The sequence below is a fragment of the Rhea americana genome, unplaced genomic scaffold, assembly GCF_003343005.1.
Source record: "Rhea americana isolate MKP2758 unplaced genomic scaffold, rheAme1 scaffold_163, whole genome shotgun sequence".
In the NCBI taxonomy this organism is placed as follows: domain Eukaryota; kingdom Metazoa; phylum Chordata; class Aves; order Rheiformes; family Rheidae; genus Rhea; species Rhea americana.
The window spans coordinates 1,821,809-1,830,697 of NW_028185739.1; the positions used below are offsets into that span (position 1 = coordinate 1,821,809).

At 40.7% G+C, this 8,889-nt stretch overlaps 1 long non-coding RNA gene across 2 annotated transcripts; it reads right to left on the reverse strand.

Annotated features, from left to right (window-relative positions):
* Window positions 1-524: 524 nt before the first annotated feature.
* LOC146598464 (uncharacterized) lies at window positions 525-1,474 on the reverse strand. 2 transcript variants are annotated; one of them, XR_014895266.1, is made up of 3 exons: window positions 1,303-1,474; window positions 1,030-1,158; window positions 525-920 (listed from the first exon to the last, which is right to left on the reverse strand). It is a non-coding gene; the product is annotated as an uncharacterized LOC146598464 (long non-coding RNA). The 2 variants fall into 2 exon arrangements; XR_014895265.1 differs by having other exon boundaries at window positions 525-924.
* Window positions 1,475-8,889: the final 7,415 nt, after the last annotated feature.

Genomic DNA, 8,889 nt, shown 5'->3' on the forward strand with positions numbered 1-8,889 from the left:
AGTGAATWTTTTTTTTAATTCTGTCCTTGGGAAACATACAGTGCATAAATAGACCTTAACTTTAAAGGCCATTTGAAAAAAAGAAAACAACTTTGTATTTATTTTTCATTATGTTAACAGAGAAATAGGTTCTAAGCCCTCAAATTCAACTCTGAATTGTAAATAGGTTGATYTGTTTTCAACTAAGCTAAGGGAAAATGAATATATAGTGCAAGTTGTTTTAGATGTTGTTTTCTTATTAGCTCCTTTGACTATTTGCCTACAGAAACGAGCACATGCCTTCTGTGTAATTGGCCCCAGTGTCTAGTCTAGCTGTTATCAGCAACCTGATGCTGGTCAGGCTGCCGTCAGGCTCTGTTAATAAATTCTTGGCTTAAAGGTACTAATCGCCTATTCATACGAATTCAGCTAAAATCAACACTAGTGGAATAATAATCTTAGTGTTAATAATAATCCTCTTTCTGAGGAAGGATCTTTAAATGTTAATTAGGCAAGACATTAATAAATTAAGCCTGACTTCACACTAGCATTAAAGTATTTACTTAACATTATATCACAAATAGGTACACTGAGGCAAAGAGAGCTAATCCACTTTCATTTACACGCTCCTAAATCCAGAATAATTCCATTGCAGTTACTAATTTGCTTTSAAAATGTAGACAGCAAGCACACATCAGATTTTGAAATGACTAATCTAATTTTAACGTTACATGAACACAACCAAAACAAATTTTCAAAGTGGGATTTGGCACAAACGGAAGGAACAGAACAGCGTGAGGATGTCGGCGTTCACATCTTCCTTTTCCTTTCGCCCCAGGCATTTCCAAGCACTTCACTGTACCCCCCCAGGACCTCGGCTTTTACCTCCTGCCCTTTTTCTTTCCATCAGATGACTGTGAGCTGTTCTGCTCTGTTTGCCCCTTCCTCAGCAAAGGAGAGCTAACAATTAATATAAAGCAAATAATAACTCTAGGGTGCTAATGAAGGATACAATTAAGGGCAGTAGAGCATATATTCCTGGAAACATACTCATAAATTCAGGCATCCCAGCTGAGATCCAGGTGAGGATCCCAAGGCAGGTCGGTGGCAGCAGATGCTCAGGAGAGGCGCAGAGGGCTCCTCCGCCCGGTCGCCCCATGCTCCTCCGCAGCTGGCCATCTGTGGATAAATTCAACAAGCTAATACTAAATATCCACCTCTGATTTATTACCTGGCATTTGAAGGACAGTATAGTAGAAACATGACAAGTGAGCATCAAATGCAAAGGTATTTAACATTATAATATATCAGGATGACTCATACCATTAATTGTGGATACTTCAGCTGTGGTGCTGCTATCAATCAACCACCAAATGTTCCCCTCTCTCTTTTTCTATCATCCATCACCGTAGGTTTCCAACTATATATCAGTCACCTCACATTCTTCTACAGTGCCCATCACGCTGCTCTCTCAAGGCTGAACCATATGGGAGGAAGTGTAGTATAAACTCCTGAATGGGTAGATAAACTCTATGGTGTCTCTCCACCCCTTCTCCCTTTTTAGTGAGCGTATGATAATCGATAGAGGGTAATTTCTCTCTAACAGTCTTATTCTCCCCTTCCCYAGTCACCATCCCTCCTCCTGCCCAGGAGTTATTAGATGACATAACATTCACTTTGGCAAAATATATTATTCAAACTGAGTGGCTTAAAATTGAAATGCTTACATGGTCATGAACCCCGGCTGCTGTTAAAAATAAATCCCTTTATCTGTGCAGCATTCTCAGGCCTTCATTTTCCACGAAAAGTCCTTTAAAATACTCTGGACTCTGAGCCTGAACAAGATCAAATGTGACTTTTTAAAAATAGCACGCCTGGTCCTCTCGGCTCTCCTCCTTGGGCCGACAATGGGAGATAAATTTGCTCCGCGGGAACCTTTTGTGGGCCGTGCTGCTGAGGCAATTTGCAGTTTGCTGTGGAAAAGGCATCTTACGCTACATTTATCACCCCCTGCCGCTGGCTACAATTCAACCCACTTGGAGCCTCCGAGCAGAGGTGCCGAGCAGAGCTCCTGCATTATTATTCTACATAATAATGGGTGTTCAGGGAAGCAARAGACAAATATAGAGTATATTCCAGAAAGGCTCAGCTGGGGAACGGAGGTAAAGGGCCAGGGGGTATGTTGCAGGGAAGAAAGACAGAAGGGAAGAAGGTTAGCAAAAACCTGAATAAACATGTTCRTAAAAGGAGGCCCTTTTCTTGCGGCGTTAGATAAATACCTCTCTTTCACCTTGTGACACCGGGTTTCATTGTCCTATAGCAGGTTTTGGAGCTGGGTGAACTGACAGGAGCTTCTCCAGCCCCTTCATCAAGATTTATCAGCAGGAGGAGAGGCCAGGGAACCCGCCCCAACGACAAACCCGCATCCCGCACACCTCTCGTGCCAGCTATCGCTCCCTCAGAGCACGCAGGATGCGGCTCTCCCCAGCCGAGGTCCAAGGACATCCTGAACACCCTCTTCCCCACTCACCTTACTTGATATTTGGGATGCCAAAAACCTCGCATGAAGCGTAAAGCATCTTGCAGGATGGGGCAGGATGGGATCTACACYTATTCCTGAGCATCCCCTGCATGTTATTCCCAGGGGATCCAGGCTATGCCCTTGGACAATTCAAATTCCAGGCCACTGAAGGAAGGTGATATAAGTCAATTAGATGCACGGTGATGGGCATAAAATAAGGGCTTGATTATGAAATAACCCAGCTATTCACCACCCAGGAGATCAATGCACCAAGAGTTATATCAGTGGTCTATGGTCACACTGTAAGTCAATAAGGAATTCAAAGTTTCTGTGTTTTAACCCTTGAAAGTCAGCCTTGTTTGACCATACAGGAATCTGTCTCCTCCACTATGACAACAGAAGCCACTCAATGTAACCTACAACGACAGCAGAAAATACTACATAACTACCTTGTAAGCAGATACAGATGATCAGAAGACAGTGCTGTATTTTTATATAGTTATTTTTTAAGGTTTAAAATCAAAAGAGGGATAACTTTTTATTAAATATAGCTCACAGGTGAATATGCCTTTATCTTGCCATCCTATACACTTGCAACCCTGAGCTTTGTTGAAAATCTTTGGTGGGTGTTCTGGACAGCAAATGTCTTCTTGAGAAGACATCCTGAGCATATTAATTGTAGGAATTTTACTCATTAGCACAAAAAACCTTATATTCCTTTCACGTTTCAGTATTTTACATCTGTGAGGATTTTATTTTTTGACTACTAGAATGAAATACAATTGCCTGTCTGAAGATGGGGGGTTTGATCCATAGCTCACTACTTTGGCTCTTGTCCGTGTCCCTGTTTGACACCCGTCATTACAATTCCATTGCACAGTTACTTCCTTTCCTGCATGCTGTTACCTTTTACAGTTGCACTGATATTAATTCTTTCTCTAGAGTAAAATGGTCTGGGTATATAATAGTTATAGATTGAATAATTTAATTTGTGATCTAAGGTGATTTGTGGTTACGTTGAGCAGATCTGCAGAGCAGCAGGGATTTCTGTCCTACCCACCCGTCAGCCCCACATCAGCAATGGTTTGTCCTTTCGGTAGCAACCCACACGGCAAGGGGACAGAGAGGCTGTGGGCACAAATTGGAGGTCCTGGCACTGAGGTCTGCATGATCACACAGCTGTAGGTAGAACACCTCAGCAAAGCTACTTGAGAAAGGCAAGGGCATCCCATGTATGGCTCAGGAAGAGCCATATAAAATCCTGCTGCAAGACAGCAGGGCCAAGAAGTCTTTTACCTCCTCCCTGCCTGTTTTTTGAGGCAATTGAAGGAAAAAATTGTCTACAAGAAATGGTACGTGTACACAAGTTGCCAGCTGGCAATACTCTACTGCAAGAAGTAGTACCAGAAACCAGCCCAACAGTAGATAAGCTGGTCAGTTCAGTTACAAATTCTGCCCCCCTGTTAACAGAACCTGCCTGTTTGACTAAATGTAGATCTTCAACAGAAAACTTTYAGTTGGATATTTGTATGCAGTCCCTAGACAGAAATGCAGATTTAAGGAGAAAGCCATATGCAGGCATGAAGGGAGCAGATGTTGTACAATCAAGGGTAATTTAAAAGAGAGGGGAGAAGGTGATAGAAGGACAAAATGAATGCGATGTTGAGAAAATTTTAGTTGTTGGTACATACATAGAAACGATGTTCTACTTTGTACCTTAAAGCTCCAATGGTAAAACTCTGGTTGCCTGCCAGGGCACTGCCACCAAACGCCACCTTTCTCTTTTCAGGTATCATAATTTCAGAGCTGTGCTATTGGCTTTTGCACTGAACAGAGACTTTGTCTTGTGCATGTTCCCTTTAATTTTCCAACCCTTTTTGAAGATGAAGAAATTCCCTGCTTTTCAGATGCAACTCCAGACACTGTAAGGTTGGTAAATACAATGCAAAGTGTTCCTGGATCACATCACCAAGTCCAGTAGCAGACACAAAATGGCAGTCAACCATGTTTTACTTCATTACYCAGCCAAATTAATCCCCATATTTGTTTTCTCCTCCCTCTAGAACATACGAATACAATTACTTATAGCCTATGAAAAACAGTTTTACAGATGAACCTGCAGGGATGCTGTGCAACATCACTGATTTAAGTTCTCTGTGCAGCTTAAATCAYGTATCTTGTTTGGGGTAATACGAACACGAAGTGGGGAATATTTCTGGTTGGAACAAGGCATGCTCCATGGTCCACCGCAGGTTACCAGCTTTCTACCAACAAAACCCAGAAAAGGTGCAACCATGTTGGGGCACAGAAAAACACACRACATGCTGAGAAATACTGTGTATTGCTTACCTTGGCCAGAAAAACAGAGATAGCACTAGCCATCCTCTGAAATCCAGGAAGGATGAACTCTGCAGGTCAGGATGATGTGGGAATGGGAGAATTTTGTTTTGGCTCCAGATCCAAAAAATCAAAGTAGCCCTGGTACTCTTTCTCTCTACTCTACTTTTAGTGCTGTCAGCCCTTCACATCTATGAAGATCAAATTCTGCCCTCCTTCCACGAAAAGAGATTGAAAAGGGAAAATAAAAGTAATTTTTTTGTAATTCAGTGCAATACTAATCAATTGTGACAGGTTCTAGAGAAAATTTTCATGGTGCCAATTACTTAAAGGGCAAAGATTCCATAGTACTATTAAAATAATAGCACAGACAGCTCTCTAGGACATTGTGGAACAATGTACTAAATGTTGTTCCACTTGTTCAGTGAAATAAAGTATTGGATCATTAACCTTACCAATGTCAATGTGTTGTCACTATCAAATTCAACTAAATGAGTGTCCAAGGTAATAGGAGCACACTTCCCACCAAGGAATGCATTAATACATTATTGACTGCTAATAAAGAGAAACTGTAATGCAGTGTTAGGAACCCGGAGAAGAGCTATAACTGTGCATCAAAGAGAGAGAGTCAACCTGAATGGGATAGACAGATACCTATAGATATGTGTGGGTGTACCCAGATTTATGCAATCACACATGCACATTTACAATCCATGAAATGACTAAACAGAAAATTTATGAAAGCAAACTCTAAAGCTGTAAACATATATTATGGGAGCAAGACTTCGACAAACTTCCTTTGGAACAGGATTTCATGTCTGTATATAAATATCTTCGGCAAGTTGCTTGTGAAACCTCTCAAGAGGAGTCACCTTTTTTTTTTTTTTTTTTAATCTTTGCGTTAGCAGGGCTGGTGGGGGGATCTTCAGTTTAGTGCTGTTTACTGGAGATAGGAAGAAAGGCTAAGCTGCTCTTGTTTGCCCCATCTAGGTGCACACTTTGGGAGCTGGTGCACTGCAATGCAAAGAAATCAATTCATATATTGCTACAGCTCAATAATCTCTTGCAGTGATATGTGTGAAGAGGAAAAAAACAACATTACAGATTAAAATGAATATTGTTCCAAATGAAAATGTTGGYAGTAAAATAAAAATGATTGAAATACTTGGTCACTCTAACATTTCAGTACTAATTGAATTTTCAAATCAAGAGGAGCAGGAAAGGAAATCTTTTTACTTCCTCTTCATTCATGGGAGCAAGAATATTTGTGAGAGTAGCCAATGGTTGCCAGTGCAAAGATGCTTGCAGTCATATTTCAATTTATAATGAAAAAGAAGACAGAAAACATGTAGATTTGAAATATACGGAGGTGTAAAATCACCATGATACTGGGCACCACTGGCGTCATTTCTGGCCCATTTATATTTCACAATTAATAACTTAAATGGGGTAATTTAAAATTGTTAATTCTTTCCAGGGAATCTGCATGAGCTCAGGTGATGTCAGACATACTGTCACCAGGAAGGTTAAATACTCCTGGTACTTGCTAATTGCCTAATCACCATTACGATCTCATATTAATTCTACCCTAAGAACAGATTCATTATGACTACCACAATTATTAAAGAATGAGCTGGAAACAAAACCCTTGTTGTTTGCATTCATTTAAAGGAGAGAAAAAAAGGCCCCTAATATTAACAYTTCCACCTAGCACTAGGCAATCCAGAAAAGCAGCAAATAGGTTCCCCTCCCGGTGATTTGCAAGCACAGAAGCTGGTCCAACGCCTGCTTCGCAAGTGCGTACGAGCAGGAGCAGGACTGCTGCGGATTTAAGGTGCCTGGTACACTTGAGTGTACTACAYGCACGGCTTCTTGTAACTGCCCACTCGAAGCATGAACATGCGTTGGCTTTAGCCTTGATCATATGTCGCTCTTGTCATCTAAATTCATATTTTAGTGATGAATTTGCAAATACCCCTGAAGATAAACCCTTGAATCTCTGGCTAGTTTCAAAGTGGGACTAAGTGGAGCTTGTTTGCCACATCAGTCTTTTGCTGTTCTCTATAGATGTATAATTTCCACCACCGAGATTAYACCTTAAATACTTGACAGCTTCAGAGTGGCTGACAAAAGTTGCTGGCATTTACTTAATTCTGTTTTTGCCATGGCCAAAAGAGACATTGTCCTCATTTCTGACTTCAGTGACCAGAGGTGCAGAAAGGTGAGGACTGCTGAACCTCCTCGACCTGCCAGCTCCCAGGTTCAGCTTCCACGCAGGGCATCCATGTGCAACACATGCACATGAGCGAGGATGTTCCTCTCCCGGATAGAGCTGCTATTTTACCATCTATCCCTAGAAGTACCCAAAGAAATCTTTTGGATGGAAACCTCTTGATGCTTTTTTCATGCAAGCAAACCCATGTCTCAGCAGCACTTGTTTGGGGTAGAGAACAGTCCTATGCAGTGAGCTTTGGTCTGTGCAGGAAGGTGAATGGTGCTTTCCTCTCACCCCACATTGAGGATGGCCAATTGCAGCTTGTTTCATGGATATGAGACTTGGGATTTTCATCTATTAGAGAGCCAGCAGGAACACTTCCAAGGCAGGTAGATTTTTATGGCTGTTTTTAGTGCTGTGCTATTAATCCTTACATTTGATTCAAACTGTGCATTAGGTGATGGCAGCTACATAGATGCAACCTTTTGAAATGCTAATTGTCAAACCAAAGTTTAGAAAGACTATTTCAAAGCAAAGTTGCCATTATTTGTAGGCTGTGCTCTAAATGCAAGAGCTCAATTATCTAGAGTGTCAAACGTCTGACACCTTTGCTGATCCATAAAAACAAGGGAGATTAAAGAGTTTTCTGGAATAGAATCTCATTTTTATGCTCAAGGTTATTTACTGAATTATACATTGTGGACAAGCCCATACTCTGCTTAGTGATGAGGTCAAGATATTTATGGTTATTTATAACACCTTAATGGGAGAAAGCATTCAGTTTGTAGAAAGCTTTCATCGTCTTCATGGATTTTTCTGAGTAAGGAATCTGTATGTTTTTAAGACCTCATGAAAAAGAGCACCAGTGACTCTTTCAGACTTTTGACTGTCATTTTAGAGACAACAAAAGATTTCCTTCATTCTTTGCTTGACTTTCTCTGTTATTAGTGTATAGTAGAGAGGATTAGTTTCTTAGAGGGATAGACACTACGAGTTACACAGAAGATGACAAGATACAGTATGAAAATGCAGTTTTGCATTTGCATCTYAACACTTTTCTGTTATATCTCTTAAGAGTAGGGGAAGATATCCTTATTACAATGTGTAATGAATTTTCTTCGCTCTGTGCTACACTGATTGCACCACTTACTGACATTGTGTACTAACACAGACATAGTCTGCTGTTTAGCAATAACTCTCTGTACTTTATTGTACTTTGGAAAAGTAATGGCATGATAGTTTAAACAAAAGTACTTATCAAAGAATGCTAAGTGGAAATGGTATATCTAAAAAAATATTGCTTGGGGCCTAAGTGCTGCTTAAGTCCCAACTGTATCAAGTATAAGATATTAAATATTAAGTGACTGCACCCTCCTCTGTTAAGTAAGAACTTACTCATGAATAACCTCACTGCTCTTGGTGCAATCAGCTCTGCAATACTAATGAGAGTCAGCCTAGTGCTAAGCTGGACTTCAGTGCTGTGCAGATGCCTTGCAGGGTGCTTTCAACCTTGCTGCGTGTTTCCATGCTTCAGTCAAAATTGTGATATTCTTATCTCTTCCCTTCTGACTCTTGCCCTGAAATTTCAGATGAGTAGTAACCAGCTGAATTATAAGCTTTGGAGTGACTCAATTTTACTTAGAAATACTCTAAAAGAAGTACATAGTAGGATTGTTCTAATGCAAAAGAATGTGGCAGTCTGTATTCTGGACCATTTACAAGATGAAACACTGCATTTTTGTCACATTCAGGGTGTCACATTACACTCTAGAGCATCTAAAAATTTAAAAGCAATCAAAGGTCATGAGCCACATCAGTGATCAAATTGCTCACGCTT